Genomic DNA, 22,351 nt, shown 5'->3' on the forward strand with positions numbered 1-22,351 from the left:
TTGGAAAATTATTTGACCATAATTCTTTTTTGTTATTGTTGGAAACAATACTGCCTAGACTGTCCTCAAACACAAATCTTGGGGGACAGCATCAATTAATGTGCAAATACATTTCTAGAAGAAAAATCATAGTCAAAGTCATGTGCATTTCCAAGGCAGGTGTAGCTGAAGCATCAAATTCTCCTTCAGAAAAGCCAGGCCAGTATTCATTCTCAAGACTGGTGTATGAGAATCCTAGGTTCTCTTAAGTTTGGGCTAAGCTATAAAAACAATCGACCAGTGTTTTAATTTAATAGGTTGGTTTAGTTAAGCCAAGGGTCAAGAAGAGAGTGAGAAGGTAGACCTACTGGAGGAACATTGTGCTCTGGGTCAGTCATCTGCAATAGCAAGTTGGTCATTCATGGGACTCCACAAAAGACATATCTGGCATAGGCCCTGCCCTCTGGCTCATGGCAAGGTGGGGAGGATGACAGTGCTCCAAAAATTGCAGGGGAGACCTAAGTCATTCAGGAGTGTGATTGAGGTGACCCAGGAGGGACAAAAGGGGGGGGGCTTAAGATAATTCTTGGTCATATCTTGATCAGTTGCAGCTACTAAGAGAGAATACCATAGCATGTGTGCCTTAAACATTTCAAAAACAACAAACATCTGTCTTTCACAGTTCTGGAGGCTGGAAGTCTGAGGTCAAGGTGCCATCATGTTCAGGTTCTTAACAAGAACCCTCTTTCTGGTTTTCAGATGGCCATCTCTCTTGTATCCTCTCATGGCATAAGGAGAGAGAGAGAGAGAGAGAGAGAGAGAGAGAGAGAGAGAATAAGATCTCTTGTGTGTCTTCTCATAAGGGCACTAATCTCATGTGGGGGCTTCATCTCATGACCTAATTACTTCCCCAAAACTTCATCTCCAAAATCTATCACACTGGAGATTTAAGTTTTAACATATAGATTTAGGGAGGTCACAAACATTTAGCTCATAGCAGGTCATAAGGATGCAGCTAGGGCCAGGTGAGTGTGTATGCACATGAGCTAGTGAGTGAGGTCTGGGAAGAGGGAGCAGCAGGTGCAGGGTTCAGGAAGAAAGGTGTAGAGTCCTGATGTTGCCAGCATGGGAAGGTGTCATTACCCTGGGTGCCATTTCCTGATCATGTTTCTTATTAGCTATTAATTTGCATATCTCTGGACCTCTCATTATTAACCTGAAAAATGGGTACACTTGAAGACAGCAGGCCTTCTCTGACTTCATTATGAGAGCAGATTGATATCCTGGAGGGAACATAAAGCAGGAGCTTAGACACACATGTGTTTCAGCCCCAGTAGCACATTTCAGTTTTGTGTCCCCACAAAGCCACTTAGTCTCTCCCTTCCTGTTTACTTTTCCATAAACTGGCTAAAAACAATACCAACTGCAGACCTCTTGTGTGCTAGAGATAATGTGCATATGGTGGTTGTAGTTTATCCCTGTCCCCACAAACATTTTCTGAGCACCTACGTGCCTGGTGCCATCTGCAAAAAGACACAGCCTCTGTTCTTAGCTCTGCTCTAATGGAGAGAAAGGACACACAGGAGCAGCTGAGATGCAATGTCATACATGCAGAAATTGTTAGGACAGAGGCACCAGAGGCATCTCCCTTTGGGGAGGTGCTTGCCTGAAGGAGTCAGTGGAAGTTTCAATAGCTCTCAAAGAACTTTGAAAAGGTAATCTTCAGTATTAGTCTATGGAAGTCTTAAAAAAAAAGACTATTAAATTATTTTATTTGTATGACTGCCAATATCTTGATGGACCTTTCAAAAGTGGCAGTGAAATAAACCAGTCACAGAAGGACAAATCCTGCATGGTTTCACTTATACATAAGGGATATCTAACATAGTCAAATTCATAAAAGCAGAGAACAGAATGGTGATTGCCAGAGGCTGCAGACAAGGGGAAATGGGGAGATGTTCAATGACTATAAAATTTGAATTAAGCAAGATGAATAAGTTCTAGATATCTGTTGTACAACACAATGTCTATAGGTAATAATACAATATTATGCACTTCAAAATTTGTTGAGAGGGTAGATCTCATGTTAAATTTTCATACCACAAATCAAAAACAAAAACAAAAATAAACCCACAAAAGGACAAAAGGACACTTTGGAGGTATTGGATATGCCTATTCCCTTCATTGTGGTGGTGGTAACATAGATGTTTGCATATTTACAAACTCATCAAATTGTGCATATTAAATATGTGTGGCTCTTTGTAAAACAATTATACCTCAATATAGACTTTTTAAATAATTTTTATACATATATATTTTTTTCAATATATGAAACTTATTGTCAAATTGGTTTCCATACAACACCCAGTGCTCATCCCAAAAGGTGCCCTCCTCAATACCCATCACCCACCCTCCCCTCCCTCCCACCCCCCATCAACCCTCAGTTTGTTCTCAGTTTTTAAGAGTCTCTTATGCTTTGGCTCTCTCCCACTCTAACCTCTTTTTTTTTTTTTTCCTTCCCCTCCTCCATGGGTTTCTGTTAAGTTTCTCAGGATCCACATAAGAGTGAAAACATATGGTATCTGTCTTTCTCTGTATGGCTTATTTCACTTAGCATCACACTCTCCAGTTCCATCCATGTTGCTACAAAAGGCCATATTTCGTTCTTTCTCATTGCCATGTAGTACTCCATTGTGTATATAAACCATAATTTCTTTATCCATTCATCAGTTGATGGACATTTAGGCTCTTTCCATAATTTGGCTAGTGAGAGTGCTGAATATAGCCTTTTTTTTTTAAACAGAGAGTGAAAGAGAGAGCACAAGAGTGAGGGATGGAGAAGGAGAGAGAGAATCTTAAGCAAACTCCATGCCCAGTGTGGAGCCCATTGTGAGGCTTAATCTCACGACCTTCAGATCATGACCTGAGCTGAAATCAAGAGTCAGTTGCTTAACTGACTGAGCCACCCCGGTGCCCCAAAGTTATTTTTTTAATTTTTAAATTTTTTAAGTTTATTTATTTATTTAGAAAGAGAGAGAGACAGAGACAGAGAGAGACAGAGAGAGAATGGGAGAGGGGCAGAGAGAGAGGGAGAAAGAGAGAATCCCAAGCATGCTCCACACTGTCAGCATAGAACCCAATGGAGGACTCACACTCATGAAACATGAGATCATGACCTGAGCCAAAATCAGGAGTCAGACACTAAACCTACTGAGTCACCCAGTCACCCCATCCAAAAGCTGTTTTTCTTTTTCTTTTTTGATTTTTGTTAATTTGTTTATTTTGTTTATTTATTTTTGGCATGTCCAATATTTTATTTATTTATTTACTTATTTATCCTTATATTAAATATAATTTATTGTCAGATTAGTTTCTATACAATACCCAATGCTTATCCCAACAGATGCCTTCCTCAATGCCCATTATCCACTTTCCCCTCTCCCCTACCCCCCATCAACCCTCAGTTTTTTCTCAGTATTTAAGTCTCTTATGGTTTGCCTCCCTCCCTCTCTGTAACTTTTCCCCCCTTCCCCTCCCCCATGGTTCTCTGTTAAGTTTCTCAGGATCCACATATGAGTGAAAACATATGGTAACTGTCTTTCTCTGCCTGACTTGTTTCACTTAGCATAATACCATCCAGTTCCATCTATGTTGCTGCAAATGGCCAGATTTCATTCTTTCTCATTGCCAGGTAGTATTCCATTGTATATATAAACCACATCTTCTTTATCCATTCATCAGTTGATGGACATTTAGGCTCTTTCCATAATTTGGCTATTGTTGAAAGTGCTGCTATAAACATAGGGGTACCAGCTGCTCTGGAAAACAGTGTGCAGGTTCCTCAAAAAATTAAAAATAGAGCTACCCTATGACCCAGCAATAGCACTGCTAGGAATTTACCCAAGGGATACAGGAGTGCTGATGCATAGGGCCAAAGCTGTTTTTCAAAACAAGTAATCTCAGTAAGACATTGTCCCTGCACCACATCTGGGAGAATTCTCAGTCTGAAGCAATGTTCCCTTCTGCTGCTCACACTGTTCCATGTGAGCCATCCTAAGATTTTCAGTCTTTTTTTTTTTTTTTTTTTTTTATGAGAAGAGGCTTTTCTTACACCCTGAGTGTCAGGAGTTCATAACTCTGACACTCTGGAAGAAATGCTAAGTGAATGCTAACTGTAAGTTAAGTGTAAAGGGACAGGTGTTACCTCTACCGAAGACAGTGGGGAGCCCAGAACAAAAGGGACAGAGAGCCAGAAGAATGCCCCAGGCCACTTGGATAATTCAAGGGTTTTCTCAGGCTTTGCTTTTACCTGAGCCAGGAACCAACGTTTCTTCCATTACTAATGCACTTAAACAGTTATGAAGACACAAGGGAAGGAAAGGGTCTTGTAATTTGCTTCAGGGTCAAGCTGTTTGCTCGGGTCCCTGGTTGTGGCTTCTGGGTGAATCCTTTCTGTTTCCTTCAGTTGTTGGGATAGACTCCTGGCCTGGATGTGGATGGATGTGGCTCAAATAAATGTATTTCAGTCAATTAAGGCAAAAACAGTGGATGTCTTCAGGACATAGATCTGAGCCTACCGGTCACAAGATGCAAACTCTTAGTCATGGATGGCTAGTAAGTTGGGATAATGTGGTCATATTGCCAAGGAAACCTGTTGGAGGTCACTTTTGGAAAGCTGCCTGCGGCTTAGGCTTGGGTGAGAAGGTTGTTGCTCCTGGCTTTCTTGGCAATGGGCAGAGCTCTGAGCACTTACTATGTGTCAGGCATTGGTTAAGCAATAGGAAGTAGGTACTCTTACTGCAAACTAGGCTGAGTGATTTGTCTCAGGAAATGGAGGAGGCAGGATTGGAACTCAGCTCTGTATATTTTCCAAGCCTATGCTGCTAAGTACAGCCCCAGGAGAACTCAGTTCTGGCTGGGATTCCCTGACTCTTGAATCAGAAGGAACCTCAAAGAAAATTTGGTTTTTGTTATGTGGATCCCTTTGAGAGGCAGCCTGGCACCATGTGTGGGGTCTGGAGCCAAGCTGGTGGTGTGGAAGTCCTGACTGTGCCAGCTGAGGATTCCTGGGTCTGAGTGTGGCGGCATAAAGCCCAAATGGGCTGGCACAGAGGCCATAAGCTATTTTACTTACTCTAGTGTGGTAGGTTTCAGTCAAGCAGATCTGACTTGCAGGTACCAGCTGAGTGACGTGGGGCAGGTGTCTCCATATCCAGCCATCATCTGTAACATAGGTCTACTGATACAGCCCTGCCTCAGAGGGGATGAAAATTAAACTAGTCTATTCTTATCAAGTACTTAGAAAAAAATCTGGTGCCCAAACCTGTCAACATTACTTATCATATGGAAATATATGAATTCCCTAGTTTTCCAATTTTGGAACAGCTTAAAAGTCATTCCTTAAGCTTAGTTGACATGTCCAGCTTGATTGTGTAAGGGGCTTCTTGTTGGAGAGGGTTGGAGTGTGGTCAGAGGGAGGCTACAGACAAACGGTAGCCTTGCAGCCATGCAGTCAGCTCACACAGGAGACTGGGCTTCCAGAGTGTTCCTCCTGCTCCTGAGCCATGCCTGAGACTCAGGAGGCCGTGGTGGGGCTCTAACCCCACTCCCCAAACTGTGGGAAGCACCTGACATTTCCCAGGTGCTGTCAGGATGCCTATGCCTTGCTGCTTCCTCCTGCCCAGCCAGCCTGAGGCTCTTTCTGCTTTTCTTTCTGTCTTTGATGATCTAAACTTTGGGGACCTGGGACCAGCTGAGTATCTGACTTCAGCCCCTACTTTGCTCTCTGTTTCACTGTTCTTTTTTTTTAATTTAAAAAAATTTTTTTAATGTTTGTTTATTTTTGAGAGAGACAGACAGTGTGAGTGGGGGAGAGGCAGAGTGAAAAGGAGACAGAATCCGGAGCAGCCTCCAGGCTCTGAGCAAGCTATCAACACAGAGCCTGACGCAGGGCTCGAACTCACAAACTGGGAGATCATAACCTGAACTGAAGTCAGATGCTTAACCAACTGAGCCACCCAGGCGCCCCTTAATTTTTTTTTAATCTTTACTTATTTTTGAGAGAGAGAGAGAGAGAGAGAAAGAGACAGAGTGTGAGCAGGGGAGGAACAGAGGGAGAGGAAGACACTGAATCCAAAGCAGGTTCCAGGCTCTGAGCTGCCAGCACAGAGCCTGTTGTGGGGCTCGAGCCCACAACCTCAAGTTCATGACCTGAGCCCAAGTCAATTGCTCAACTGACTGAGCCATCTAGTTGCCCCTTAGTTTCACTGTTCTTATATGAAGTCATTCTGTTACTGATTATGACAATAATTTTTTAAATAATAATTCAATGATGTTAACAACTAGCCCATATTGAAAATGTTCAGTAAGTCAGGCACCATGCTACACAGTCTGTGTGTCTTATCTCAGGCGACCCCCCCAAAAACACTGGTGATATTGTAATCCCCACTTTCCAGATGAGGAAATGGACTCAGAGAAGAAACTTGCCCCAGATCACATGTGAGATTCAAACCCAAGTCCTTTGGACTGTGTGGTAGCTCTTAGCCGCTATACTTAGCTACTTGGGGTTAGAAATTTGGAGACAGTCTTGCAGTGGGGAGTGAAGTGAGAGGTCAGGGTGGATTGAGGGGAAGTCAGGTACATGTTACTTATTCTTAATTTGAGGATGCTTTGATGGGCACCAGTGACAGAGGTCCCAGGGCAGTTTTGTTGACCTAGCAGGGTCCTGTCACTAATGCTTTGCTAACTACTGAGACCCCTGGATCAAGTCAGGACCTAGCCAGCATCCAGCAAGTCAGCCAGGCATCTGGACCTGTGGTGCTTGGGAGAAGAGATGGGACAGACAGGCCTCGGTTTAGGAGTCTGAAGCATGTACCATCTCCACCCAGGAAGAGACCCTGAAATCCAGATGGGCTGCCTCCCTCCAAGTGTGCAAACTCCCCACCCAAATTCTACAGGAAGGGACCTTTCAAGACATTTGCTCCATTTCTTTAGTTATAGACTCTGTGACCCAAGAAAAGGAAGGAACTTACCATTACTCGGCACAAGAGAGCTGAGGCCACCATTTATTGAGTGCTTCCTATATGCAAGACCTTTGCTCTGTGTTCTCCCTCCTTCTCTCATTTAACCCCTGCCATAGTGCTAAGTGGTTTTCCCCAGAACCTGGCATCATGACATCCAGATTAGGGTGGTTCACACTGTACCTCAGTGACTCCCTAACAACTGCTGCTTAAGGGCATGGGGCTGCTCCACCCCCACCTAAGAGGAGACCCTGCTTAACCAACATTCCTTGTCCATCAGAGGCAGCTGGCCACCCTTCCTTCCGGTGTCTACTCCAGCCACACTGGCTGGCTCCCAGGGCCTTGAACAGACCAAGATCTGTCTTTCCTCAGGGATTTCACACACGTGTCCCCCTCTGGAAAGCTCTTCTCACCATGCACATTGCCCTCCTCCTGCCTTGCCAGTCCATCTCCTGCACATCCTCAGGTCTCAGCTTACATGTCTTGCTCAAATAAATTTTTTCCTAACCTCTCCTCCTCAAATGGGATCATTTTGTTTCTTCATAGCACATATCCCAATTTGAGAATTTAATTTTATTTGTGGGCCTATTTGCGAACTCCTCCCCTCTGCTGAATGATAAAGTAATAGAGGTTAGTGGAATGGCTATTTTGTCCACTATAGAACACTTCTCACCAGCACGGTGTCGGGCACAAAGCAGAGCTCACCAGACATTTGTTGAATGATGGATGGTCAGAATGGGCTGAACATGAGTCACTTAAAAATCTCCATCTCTACCACTAGTTTTTGGAGTTCAGACTTTAAATACAAAAGTTATGGAAGAAAACTGCTGAACTTTCTAAAATATTGATCAAAGTAGCTAGAAATCAAAATCAGATTTGGGGGTCTAAATGGTACATTGACTTGTAGCTGTCAAAGGCTATCAGGGATGCAGAACTTGATGCGAGAGAATGTGAGTGACAGCTCAATGAGAAACAGGCAAACTGGGGCTGCCTCCAAGTTTGAGATCATCTTCGGGGGAAAAAAGTTGTGCTTCTAAGTTGTGTTAATTGGTAGAAAAACTCAAGCTGTGAACAAGATTTGAAGGGCGGGCACACCATTTTTTTTTGCTGGGTGAAGGGACAGTTGTGTAAGTTTGCAGGGATACAGCTACACTGGACCATCGGGAGCTGTTGGCAAGCTTCTGCACAATGGAAAGCTGTGTAGTGCAGCCATTAGCTCCGTTATGATCCTCATTTATGATTTTATTTACTTAATAATTCAGTCTTTCGTGTCATGAATTTTTGAGAGAGACATTCAATTAGGAATTATGACTGCAGTTTAGAGAAATATATCTCCTTATTGGTGAGGTGGGTGCCAACTTTCTTTTATGGGTGCACCTGGATGCATTCCAGAACATTTGGAAGAAACAAATTTTAGCACTTCTCCCTTTCTCCCTCAAAGCTTGGGAGTTGTGCCAGTTAGAAAAACCTTCCTGTGTCCTCTCAATTCTAGGTGTAGTGTTACATTGGTAGCAGGCAGAAAGGGCAGGGGTGCTCTGGTGACATCTCCCAACTAGTTCACCTGGACAGATATTTCCTAAAATCCTACCACATCCAACGTCTTCCTTGGACCACATGCAGGTGTGAAGTTTTCTCCGTTTAATGAGTCTTTCTCCCAAATGACACTCTCATTCTGATGTTTGCTTCTAATACTTCCCATCTCATCAGACTCAGAGTTCATCCTAAACTTTCCCACAGGAATACTCACAACCTCCTCCAAAACCCCCAATTTTCCATCTGGAATGTGTTACATTAGTGTTTCTTGGTTATAAGTAATGGGAATGTACTCTGTCTAACAAGCAGAAAAAGAATTTGTTAGTGACACATTGTCATTGAAAAGCTGAAGACATAGGTTGAGAAGGTGAAAAAGTAAGGCACTGAGGTGGCAAGAAAGCTGGACCATCTCTCCAGTCAAGGCAAATGAGCACCAACTTTTGTATCACTCAGCTTAACATGGAAGATTGAGGGGAGAACATCTGATTGGCTAAGCCTAAGAAGCAGAAGCCAGGGCACTTTTATTGATAGTCCCATCAGACTGTGTACAATGGGAGAGGTGGTTTCCCTCAAACAGAAAAGGATGTCATTATCTAAAGAAGAAGGAACACATCTAGGAAGGCAGGCAAAGTCAACACAAGTCTGGTAAAATTGGGAGGGATTTGGACACTAGGCCACCCAAAGAGTGGCTGGAGGAGTTGAAGCCCATTAGCCTAGAGACAAGAAGATTTGGTATTGGAATTCAGCTTTGAATTCTTGAAGAGTGCTTGAAAAAAATATTTTTTCTCCTTCCTTATAATGCTGTCATGGAGGTAGGGTTATTATCCCCATTTTATTGATGAGGAGACTAATAATCACAAAAATTGAGTAGTTTGCACAAAGTCACATTATAAGAGGGCAAAGCTGGTTCAAACCCAAATTTTTTTGACTCTCAAACCCATGCTGAATGCTTCTTTTTGACTCATTGAGGACAGGTTAAAAGGGGTGGATAGAATAGATAGAAAAATCAGGCAAAACTTGGGTAAATATCAGGAAGAATTTCTCTTGTGTTGTTATTGTTTTAAACAGAGTTTTCTAGCAGTGTTCTTTAGAAATAGTGATCTTACTGGGATGGATAATTGCCATTTTTGTTTCTCAGTTCTATCCTTTCCTTCTTTTGGTAATCATGGGCCAGTTTTACTTTGCAGATGTCTTCAGGAATCTCCTTGCTGGGTGGGCATTTGAGTTTGTATCCCTCATGGGGGTTTACAGTAGCTAATGTTTTTAAGTACTTATTTTCCAGGCACTACTTCTGAGTTTTTTCATCATTCAACTCATATAATACTTGCACCATTTTTATGAGATAGAAACAATTTTTATTCCACTTTTACAGAGGAGGAACCTGAGACAGAACATGTCCAAAGTTACACATGCGGTACACAATAGAGCGGGAATCTGAACCAGGTAGTCTGCTTCTGAGTCTGCATTATCTCAGTTATGGTGGCACAGAACTTAAACTGACAGGTAAGCCAATCCACCCTTGTAGCCAACATTTTGGAAGAGCAGAGAGGTCACATGCCAGCATAAAATGGCATGTAAGCAACTAGAAGATGGAGCGGATGTTTGAGGAGAGGAGGTATGAGAGAGAAGCACAGCTTTGGACACTGGCCACCCAGTGCCAGGCCCCATGTGGCCCAGCTGTCCTCTGTTTCCTGTCCTTGGCCAGTCATATCCTTCCCAGTTCCCCATTACCTGAGCTAGTTTGAATGAACATGTTTCTCATCTCTGCTTTCCCTACTGACAACTCTTCCACAATGTACACTTCTGCCCAGGGGAGTCAACAGTGTCTTCTCTGTACTCAAGTCTAGAGCAAACCAACAAGAGGGCAGGAAGCAAGGCACCCCAAGATTTCTGGAAACCCCACAAGGGAGAATCATGGAATGTTTTAAACATCTTTGACTGTGAAACAGCTCTCAAAATATCCCCTTGGCAATGGCATTTTTGTTTGGTGAAAATTTACAGGTACTTATCATGTTTTTGAAAAATCAAGGCCTTGCTTCTACCCATACCCCAAGGTCACTAACCCCCACCTGCCTCCAGACAGAGCAAGCCCCAGACTACTTGCTGGGAGCCCAGCCAAGTACCATCTGAGGTATTGTGGGATTGTCCATGCTGCTATCCCATCCCAAGGCAGTTTGAGAATGTAGCCAATTGACTCCTCTCCCCAGCACACTCTGTTCAACAGAAGAAAAAGACTTTGTGTCTCTCTCATAACTTAATCCTCTGACCTGTGACATAGGATCCTTGTGGACCTGGGAGGAAGGTGGTTTCCATGACACAGATGGTCAGAGAGAAAAGATTTCTCATAGTCTGCTCCTTTGAAAGAAGGATCCAAGTTCAGCATCTCAATCTAGTGGAAGTTAAGAGGCTTGCCTGCTAGGAAGACTTACTTAGGTTTATGGTCAGTGCATTTTGGAAATGCCCATTAGTGTTGCAAACCAGTAAAGAATACAGGGGGACGCTGGCACCTAATGGTTGCCTTTGTGCAAGAATAATCCTGTGAACTATTTGAGCGGACTAGAATGGGTTCTGTGTCTCTATGCTAAGCCCAAGAGTGCTAAAGCGATTTCTTTCCCCAGCATCTTCCCAAGGTAGATCTTTTTTTATGCCAGGGGCTCAGAAAGACTCCACAGAAGCTGCCGTAGAATCGCAGCTTCTGCCACAAGAAAAACAACTACCTGCCAGGCCCTGTGCCATGCTCTTACCTACGCCATCTCTCTAAATCCTCAGCCCAGCCCTAAGAGGTAGAACTGTTGTTACCCTGTCTCACAGATGTGGAAAATGAGGCTCAAAAAACTTGATTTATTGCCCCAGAAGTAGAGCTGGAACTTGAGGTGGTGAGTCTAACCCCAAAGAGATGGAACCTGCCCCCAATCTTCATTTTGGAGAATTTACTTTCCTTCCCTGGCTCACTGATTCCCTTCCTCTTGGCTCTTCCTTCTGCTTGTGCTCCTAACAATCCCAGCCACACCCTGCTACATGTACCCTGAGCCACCTCCCACCTCTCTATCCCACAACCCCATTGTCACTGGGTGGCCCAAGCAAGAAACTAGAGCAAAACAGTTCAGGCCCTTGAAGACCCTCAGTTTTGTCACATCCCTTCTCTCCTGTCTAAGCCACTAACTACAGTTCCCTCTCCTCATCTGCTTTGTAACACCCCTGGATAGAATTCTGGATTCTTGATTCATCCATCCATCCATCCATCCACTCATTCAGTTGAACAAATTTTGAGCACCTTTAATGGATCAGGCACTGTTCCATGTCTTGGAAACACAAAAACACATAAACTAGAGTCCCTGCCTTCTTTAACACAATTTTGGGTGGCAGAACATGGACAAGACTACAAATAAATGAAAAAGATAAATAAGCAAGACTATGGCAAGTGTCTTCACGGACAGTCCCAGCAGGAGGACATAGAGGAGGTAAGGGCAACTTTAGACAGCAAGACTGGGTTACATCTTTCTGTGGGATGACTTGGTTTTAGGGGGCTGAATGGACTTCTGGTGCCACACTAATGGGGCCCAAGTATGGTGTGAGTTTCCTGGGTGCTTCTGCCCTGCAGATACTTCTTTCTCCCCTAGGTCTGTCAGTCAGGAATCCTTAGGAAGGGAGTTAGCAGCCAGGCTTAGTAAAACCTAGTGGAATAGGCAAGGCTGCTAATTTAGCTCCATCTGTTCCTGCCCAGGATGGAGTGCTGGCTCATCCTACCCTTCCTGGGGGACCTTACTCTCTGGTTCCAGGAATTGTCCTTGGCACCTGCCTACCAGGTCTCTTGTCAATGAAGCAAAAGATTAGCCTCCAACTTCATTGTGTCACCTGTCCAAGTGAGCCTCATACCTCTCCTTCCCCCGAGATTCATCTATGTGTTTCTTTTCTTTTCTTTTCTTTTTTTACTGTATATTTGTTTTTGAAAGAGAGTGAGAGAGAAAGAGCAGGGGAGGGACAGAGAGAGGGGACAGAGGATCTGCAGCAGGCTCTACACTGACAGCAGAGAGCCTAACACAGGCTCGAACACACAAACCATGAGATCATGACCTGAGTGGAAGTCAAGAGTTGGACGTTTAACTGAGCCACTCATCTTTTATTTCCAGGCCTCATTTTGTAACTGTCTCTGCTGACCTTTTACTAGGATGTATTTGTAAGCACATTTTGTTTATCCCCTGGGGCCCTGGGATCCAAAGGGATTTGGGGGTGGCTCTGTCACAGAGGGAAGTTCTCTGGGGTTCTTGTTGCTTTTACCTTTTTTGGAAACCTGTGAAATAATAAGAAATGAATACAGGCATACTTTGGAGATATTGTGGGTTCAGTTCCAGACACCACAATAAAGTAAATATCATGATAAAGTAAGCCAAATGAATTTTTTGGTTTCCCAGCTCACATAAAAGTTACATTTACACTATATAGTAGCCTATTAAGTGTGCAATAGCATTATGTCTAAAATAACAATATATATTCTTGAATTCAAGAATACTTTATATAAAGCACTTATATAACTCAACACCAAAAAATCAATCTGATTAAAAAATGGGCAAAGGATATGAATAGACATTTTTCCAAAGAAGGCATGCAGATGGCCAACAGACACATGAGAAGATGCTCAACATCACTAATCACCAGGGAAATGATCATAAAAACCACAATGTCATATCACCTTACACCTGTCAGAATGGCTAAACTGAAAGAGACAAGAAATAAAAAGTGTTGACAAGAATGTAGAGAAAAAGGAACACTTGTGCTCTATTGGTGAGAATGTAAATTGGTGAAATCACTGGGGAGAACAGTATGGAGGTTCGTCAATAATAAAAATTATAAATACTATATGATCCAAAATTTTTAATACTGGGTATTTACCCAAAGAAAATAAAAACACTTTCAGCAAGTTGTAATTATTTTTCTGGTAGATTTTGCCTCGGTGTTGATGGCTGCTGACTGATCAGGGTGGTGGCTACTGAAGGCTGAGGTGACTGTGATAACTTCTTAAAAGAAGACAAGAATGAAATTTGCCACATTGTTTAACTCTTCCTTTCACAAATGATTTCTCTGTAACCTGTGATGCTGATTGGTAGCATTTTACCCACAGTAGAACTTCTTTCAGAGTTGGAGTCAATTCTCTCAAACTCTGGTGCTGCTTTATCAACTAAGTTTATGTAGTATTCTGAATCCTCTGTTGTCATTTCAACAATCAATATTCACAGGATCTTTGCCAGGAGTAGATGCTATCTCAAGAAACCACTTTCTTTCTCATTTAAGAAGCAACTCCTCATCCATTAAAGATTGATCATGAAATTTCAGTGATTCAGTCCCACCTCTGAACTCCACTTCTTTGTTCTTTAATGTTTATTCTTGAGAAAGAGAGAGAGAAAGAGAGACGGAGTGTGAGTGGGTGAGGGTCAGAGAGAGAGAGAGAGAGAGGGAGACACAGAATCCAAAGCAGGCTCCAGGCTCTGAGTTGTCAGCACAGAGCCTGACGTGGGGCTCAAACTCACAAACCGCATGAGATCATGGCCTGAGCCAAAGTCAGACGCTTAACCGACTGAGCCACCCAGGTGACCCTGAGCTCCACTTCTGATTCTAGTTCTCTCGCTGTTTCCACCACATCTGCAGATACTTCCTCCCCTGAAGTCTTGAACCCCTCAAAGTTATCTGTGAGGGTTGGAATCAACTGCTTCCAAACACCTGTTAATGTTGATATTTTGACCTCTTCCCATGAATCATGAATGCTCTTGATGGCATTTAGAATGGTGAATCTTTTCCAGAAGGTTTTCAACATATTTTGCCCAGACCCATCAGAGGAATCACTATCTATGGCATCTAAAGCCTTAAGAAATGTATTTCTTTTTTTTTTTTAACATTTATTTATTATTGAGAGACAGAGAGACACAGAGTATGAGCAAGGGAGGGACAGAGAGAGTAGGAGAGACACAGAATCTGAAGCAGGCACCAGGCTCTGAGCTGTCAGCAGAGAACCTGATGCGGGGCTCGAACTCACAAACCGTGAGATCATGACCTGAGCTGAAGTTGGACGCTTGACTGAGCCACCCAGGTGCCCCTGTATTCCTTAAATAATAAGACTTGGAAGTTGAAATTACTCTTTGATCCATGGGCTGCAGAACGGATGTTGTGTTAGCAGACATGAAAACAACATTAATTTCATTGTCTGTCCCCACCAAAGCTCTTGGATGACCAGATGCATGGTCAAAGAGCAGTTATATTTGAAAAGGAATCCTTTTTTCTGAGCATCAGTTCTCAACAGAGGGCTTAAAATATTCAGTAAACCATGTTGTAAACAGATGTGCTGTCATCCAGGCTTTGTTGCTCCATTTATACCGTACAGGCAGAGTAGATTCAGCATAATTCTTAAGGGCCCTAGGATTTTTGAAATGATAAATGAGCACTGACTTCAACTTATAGTCACCAGCTGCATTAGCTTCTAACAAGAGAGTCAGCCTGTCCTTTAAAGCCAGGCATTGACTTATCCTCTCTAGCTATGAAAGTTCTAGATGGCATCTTCTTCCAATAGAAGGCTGTTTTGTCTACATCGAAAACCTGTTGTTTACTGTACCCACCTTCATTAATTATCTTAGATCTTCTGGACAACTTGCTGCAGCTTCTATATTAGCACTTGCTGCTTCACCTTGTCCTTTGATATTATGGAGATGGCCTCTTTCTTTAAACCATATAAACAAGCCTCTTCTAGCTTCTAACATTTCTTTTGCAGCTTCCTCACCTCTCTCAGCCTTCACAGAATTGAAGAGAGTCAGGGTTTTTCTCTGGATTAGGCTTTGGCTTCAGGAAATGTTGTAACTTGTTTGATCTTCTATCCAGACCAAGAAAACTTACCTCATATCAGCAATACAGCTGTTTCTCTTTCTGATCATTCATGCGTCCACTGGGGTAGCACTTTTCATTTCCTCCAAGAACTTTTCCTTTGCATTCATTTACAATTTGGCTAACTGGACAAGAGGCCCAGGTGTCAGCCTGTCTTGGCTTTAGACACACCTCCCTCACTAAGCTTAATCATTTTTAATTTTAGACTTAAAGTGAGAGACATGTGACTTTTCCTTTCATTTGAACACTTAGATGCCATTGTAGGGTTATTAAATTGGCCTAATTTCAATGATATTGTGTTTGGGAACAGGGAGCCCCAGGGACAGGGAGAGATACAGGAATGGTCAGCTGGTAGATCAGTCAGAACACACACAAAATTCATTGCTTAAATTCATGGTCTTACATGGTTGCCCCAAAACAATTACAATAGTAACATCAAAGATCACTGACCACAGATCACCATAGCAAATATAATAACAATAAAAACGTTTGGAATATTGTGACAATTACCAAAACGTGACACAGAGACATTAGGTGAGCAAATGATGTTGGAAAAATGGTGCTGATAGACTTGCACAATGCCACAAAGCTTCCATTAGTAAAAAATGCAGTATTTCCAAAGAGCGATAAAGTGAGGCCAATAAAATGAGATATGCGTATATATTGGCCTCTGTCCCCAGTTTCTGACACAGGACTTCTAAACCCTTGCAAAGAGAGATGTTAGGAAAATCTTTTGTTCTTACATTTAGTCTTTGGCTCCAGTTCCTGACACAGAGCTCCTAAATCCCTTGGAACTTCCTGAGTGATAAGAGTGTCATTTGTTCTAATAGGTGACTCTTGTTGAACTCCTAGATGTAAGGGGTCAGAGGTAAGCCATGATTAGAAGCTTGAAATGTTCAATCTTCCCCCACACACCCCATGCCCAATTCTCCAGTGAGGACAGAGGAAAGGAGGGCTGGCAACAGAGTTAATGATCAATCATGCCTACATGTTGAAGCCTCCATAAAAATCCCAACAGTATGGGGTTCAGAGAGCTCATGTGTTGGTGAACCATTTTCCTGCCTGGAGGGTGATGTACCTCAACTCTACAGAAATGAGAGCTCCCATGCTCAGGACCCTCCTAGACTTTGCCCTATGTATCTCTTCATCTGGCTGTTCAGCTATGTCCTTTATCATATCCTTTGTTATATTATAAACTGGCAAATGTAAGTGTTTCCTTGAGTTCTGTGAGTTGTTCTAGTAAATAATTGAATCCAAGGTGAGGGGGTTGGTTTATGGGACTTCGAATTAGTAGCCAAATTGGACAGAAGTTGTGGGTAATCTAGGGACATACCACTGGTCATTTGCATCTGAAGTCAGGGGCATCCTTGTGGGACTGAATCCTTAGCCCGTAGGGTCTGCTCTGCACGAACTTCAGTTAATGTCTGAATTGAATTGAATTGTAGGACACTCAGCTGGTGAGAGTTGCTTAGTGGGGGACCCCCCCCCACCCCACACCGCCAACTGGCGACCAGAAGTGTCAGAAATGAAGTGTTCTGTATGAGTAGTAAAGGCGAGACACAGGGGAGAAATGAATTCTCCTTTACAGAAACTTCCCCACCTTCCACAAAATGTTCTTCACTCTGTGGGTCCAAGTTAATGGATGCAGTCTCCCATCCCTCCAACCCCACTCCGGTTAGGACAATCAGACTGATGTTGCCCAGTAAGATTGTACTCAGGGGTTTGAATGTGTGAAACCATGAGCTAAAAACATCGATTTATCTGCAAAAGCCCAAACTGTATCCAACCAAGTCAGATTTTTTTTCTCTTTATAGATTTATGTACTGTGCCAAGGTAATTTTATTCTTTCTAACATCAGGAAAAGACCCTAATACCCATTGAGCCAGTTTGAACTTAAAATGAACTTAAAATTGTCTGAGGCTTTTGGATCAGATTCTCAAAATACTCTCTGAAATGAATCCAAACAACCACTGCCGCTGGGCTGCCCAGACTGGTTTACTAGCGTCATTGCTGATCCTGTGCCCTTTGCCTGCTGCCTGTGCGTTTTGCAAGTGTTGCTTTGCAAGGCTTTCCAAGGAACAGTGAGGGGCTGGATCGTCATAGCACCAATCCTAAGCTGGTCTGCACTGGAGAATGTCATAGGTCGAGACCGTTGGACACCCTATGCCACCTTCTTCATGTTACAGTTGGGGCCAGGAGGTCCAGAGAAGTCAGGGCCATCCTGTCTTCTGTACCTCAGACTGGTGCATTTTTTGGGTCCTCTTCCATCCCAGTTGTTCTCAACCTCAGCTACACATCAGAATCATCCAGAAGCAAAGAACCCTTCTGACCAGAGAGGATATTTGTTGCCCCAGCCCAACCCGGAAGAGGCTACACCTCCCACTGAACCCAGCCAAGACAAGAGCTGGGTGTGAGGTGGGCTCAGCAGGTCTGTTAAGCCCAGAACTGCACATGGTGAACCGGGGCTGCCTCCAGTTCCTCCTATCCCAAATACCAATTCCATTTCCCCAACTATAACATGAAGGTCTTGGTCTAAGTTATTGTAGCAGCTGCACAGTTCTTTGATTACTAGAAAAACCAGTAATTTTACTGGAAAGGCCAGTAAAGTTATGTGAGTCCAGGTTCCTCAACTGTCTTATTCCTTTGGCATCTCCAGTGCCTACACAGTATCTGGCAGATAGTGGCACAAAATAAATATTTGTGAAAGAGTAAATGAGTGAGTGAATGAATGAATGAATGAGTACACAATACATACATAAGAACAATTCCCCAGACATAAGAACACCTGGACTAGATTCTCCTCCCTGCTTTGTAGGTTCTTATATAGATATGAATTTGTGTATTTAGGAAGGAGCTGGTGTAATACTGCTTAAAGTCAGATTCTGATTCGACTATATTCTAACCATTTGATCTTGTAGGTTATTTCGCTTGCCTGAGTTTCAGTTTCTGTATGTGTAAAATGGGAAAATAGTCCCTATATCACAGTGTGTGAAAAACCCTTGGCACAGTGCCTGACACATGGCAGACACTCACATGTTAACTATTGTCAGTATTAATAGGAAGCTTTGTTTCCATGTATGCCTATCTATACCTGTATCTATTTTTATACTCATTTAACAGCCATAAAGTTCAGGGTTAAATAATTATTGTGTTTATCCTACAAATACTACTGACTGTCTTTGGCCCCCTTTATAGCTCTGACTCTTTGCCCAGCTTATTTTCAACTCTTAAAGAGTTACAGTCCATGTGTTAAGTGTTACATTTACACTTTCTTCTTGGTTACCAGAGTTACAGCTTATCAACACAGTTTAAATTCTCCACGCCTGTTTTCTATCACTTGTCTCCCGGAACCATCCACTTGGCAAAGCTCTTGGTTCCTTCTCAGTATTTTTTTTCCCCAGTCACCTGATATTATGCCTGTCTCTTCTACTGTTTTTTTTTTTCTCCTCAGCTTCTCCTCCTCCTTTGGCAGGTATAGCAAATGGTTTTCATTGCTTGTGCCAGCTCAGATAGCCTGGAGAGCTACATTGAGGCTTCTAAGGCCATGTCTGGGGTTGGTGGGGCAGAGCATCATGATTGATTGGCAATGCCTGCCACTGACGTGAGAGAGGAAGGAAGGGCTATGTGTGGTAGCCATTTGCCATTCTTATTTGGGCAAAGGAAACACTGTGACATCTTTTTGCAGCTTTACTATAAATCTTCAAACAAAATCAAACGTAGGCTAAAAAACAAAGTTAAATCATCTAATACAGTATACCACAATTTGGCCAGGTGGTAAAAAATGATTTCTTCTCACTCTCTCTCTTAGCCAGAGGGAACATCTATATCCCCCTGTCTTTGGGGAACTGGGAGGCCTTGGTAAAAATGTTCTTCCTTCTCTCTAGAAAGCACAGGCTACAATAGACAGATTGCTTCAGAAGTAATATTAAATTTGCTGAGTAAACTCTGAGATCTGTTTGGTTAAAAGGAGATCTAGGCTTTCTAAGAGATTGTAAGTGAGGGCTATGTGGTAGGGAAGGTATCACTGGCCTAGGACCAATCCTGAGTGACGTGCTTTCTTACCTCCTCAAAGGCCTGAATAAAGTCACCTAGCTTTGTCTCCATACTTCAAGAAGAGGAGGTATCCAGGGAGGGGCTAACTTGTGAGCAGAGGGCTTAGAAGCATCCATGACTGGTACTGGGTCCTTCTGATGAGACATGGATAAAGCCCCCACCTGGCTTTGTATACCCTGCCCCACTGTGGACCCATGACCAAGTCTTAAGATTCCCTCCTTGGCACCTTTTGGGATGAGCACTGGGTGTTGTTTGGAAACCAATTTGACAATAAACTTCATATATTGAAAAAATAAAAAAATAAAGATTCCCTCCTTGCTCAGAAACCTCTCCTCTGTGAGAAGACATAAAGCCAGCATGGCCACTGACCCCATCTGTCTGACCATTCTTCTTTTGGCTACTACCCTGGGCTCTCCTGTCAACAGTGTCTACCTTGTTTGTGACCGCAGCAGCAGCATCCTTTATAGCCTGCAAGGCCTTGGGCAAACTTCCCAACTGCTCTGTATCTCGGTGTCCTCATCTATAAGATGATGATTACACTAAGAGCATCTACTTTGTAGGGCTGTTTTAAAGATTAGAGGGGTTAACACATGTGAAGCTGTTAGAACAGTATTTGGCACATGATAAATGCTTCTAATGCTAACTATTATTATCATTAGAAGTGCTTTTCCTTTTGTCCTATGTGACCCTAACCACACTATGAGGTCAACTGGGCCTCCAGGGTTAGAATCCTCTTCATAGGAGGCAACAGAAGTTCTGGAGGGGGAGGGTCTTTGTCCTAGAGCACCCTGCAGGTCCAGATGCTGAGCCAGAGCCCAGTTCTTTTGAGTCCATTTCTGGAACTCTGGGTGAGGCCACCTGTGATTTTTAGGACTGACCCCAGACCACACTGGTGACTGATTCTGTTTTCCTTTGAATTTTTCACATACAAAGGATTCTATAAACAATCTGAGATTTTGATTATGTCAAAGTCAGATTGGACTATGTCACTCCATTTATAAATGTAGACATGTTGAGTATACACCTTGGTGTGACTATTAATTCGCATCCTTAAGAAAGAGAATGGGTGAAGACATTTCTTCTTTTATGCCTGTCACAGAACTACTGCTGTTATTGGCTCTGAGACCATTCTAATTCCTTTGCACCATTGCCCAGTTTTCCTGTTGCGGAACCCCATCTATTATGGGGCAAGGGGCAGGGCTTTTAATCCTCACTCTTCTTGTTTCCAAGGAGAGGGCTTCCACCACAGTAACTCTCTTGGCCTCCCCCTTATTCTTCATCCCTCCCCTGGGAGAGGGAGAGACTTACCTGTTTGGTACATTGAGGGAAGGGCACCCCCACTTCTCTCTCAGGGAATACATAGCTCTTTCTCTTCTAAGCCATGATTCTATAAGCTTAGGTGTCCATGATTCTTAGGACACCAAGGGGGGACACTTGCAGTTATCCAGTTCTGCCTGTGATCCAGTTCTTCCAGTTCTGGCTCTTTCTGGGATTTTAGTATTTAGAAGCCTGTTGTTGAACACTGAAGCCACATTCCATGTGCCTAGTTTTACCAGTAATAATTGTAATGTTTTGAGCTCTGTCTGCCTGACCCTGAATCCATCTCTCAAGTGTTCTGAACTCAGGCAGAGAAAAGAAGGAGTGTTGTTTATTAGGTCCCCTCCACTCCCCCAAACCTCTCAAACTCTCAGTCCTACTTCCCAAGCCTGAACTGCCATGTGCTGCTGGCGGTCAGTGAGCATATTCCCTATCCCTTTGGTCACACTGACTGGTTCAGGATGGGCACATGATCCAAGCGGACCCAATAAGATTCGTGGATAGTTGTGATTTCCACTGGAGTTATTTAGAGGAGCGTATAAACCAAGACTCATTGAGTGAGTTTTTTTTTTCCCATCACAGAAGAGCCTGCCTGAATAGAATTGAAACCAAAGTAAGCAGAGTTGGAAGATGGAAGGGGACAGAGACCAAATGACAATGACCATAAATCTCCTCCCTGCTTGAACCAACATGAGCTGATTTTTGTCACTTGCAACCAGACAACCTTGGTTATGCAATACTTCCCTCTCTAACAGTTTGGCAGAAAAGCCCCTGAACTTGCTGATGGGACCCCCATCACACCCTGCTCCTGATATTGTCTATATTTACCATACACATCAAGTTCCACGGATACTTCTATGGCCCTAGATGTCCTACAGGGACAAGTTTGAACCCTATCTGTTAAGTGGATTCAGTACTTTCATGTAATAATCACAAAATTTAATGCAAATGTGGCCCCTTCAGCATATTTTACATGATTCTGGAGCCACTTATCATTTCTATTATTCTCTCAAAACACATCAGAAAGGTGCCTCACCACTCCCCTTGACCCATCACTAAACCTCACTGTGGGCCAGAGAAGAGAGGGCAGTGTCAGTCTGGCCCTGACTGTCATCATCTTCTGGGTTTTCTTTTTTTCTTTTTGAAGAAAACAGTCATGTCAGATACATGGCAAATATAAACCCGAGGATATGATGGAGGGAAGTCTTCACATTTGTATGGCCATGGTGTGGTTTCTGAAGGGGCCTCCTGAGATGGGTATTAACCTGGTCTTGCAGATGAGAAACCGAGGCTCAGAGCTGTGTCATAACTTGTGCAGCACTCAGGACTGCCCATCTCCAAAGCCCAGGCTCTTGGCCATAGTGTCGCCTTCTGGGCACAGATTCTTGGTGCCCAGTGGGCAGAGAATACTTCCATCCTCCCAAGCTCTGGGGTCCATTTCTCCATAGGTCATGCCAGCAAGGAGTGAGTTCTCCGTCTTCTGAACCTTGAGCGTTCCCTGCCTTTATTGCTTCTTTGGTCTTAGCCTATACGGATTTGTAGCGAAGCACTTTTCTTCACCTCACCACCCAAAAGGTTGTGAT

At 43.3% G+C, this 22,351-nt stretch overlaps 1 pseudogene; it reads right to left on the minus strand.

Moving 5' to 3' along the window:
• Window positions 1-12,770: 12,770 nt before the first annotated feature.
• On the minus strand, window positions 12,771-15,657 carry LOC109494661 (annotated as a pseudogene).
• Window positions 15,658-22,351: the final 6,694 nt, after the last annotated feature.

The sequence above is a fragment of the Felis catus genome, chromosome E2 (assembly GCF_018350175.1).
Source record: "Felis catus isolate Fca126 chromosome E2, F.catus_Fca126_mat1.0, whole genome shotgun sequence".
Classification (NCBI taxonomy): Eukaryota; Metazoa; Chordata; class Mammalia; order Carnivora; family Felidae; genus Felis; species Felis catus.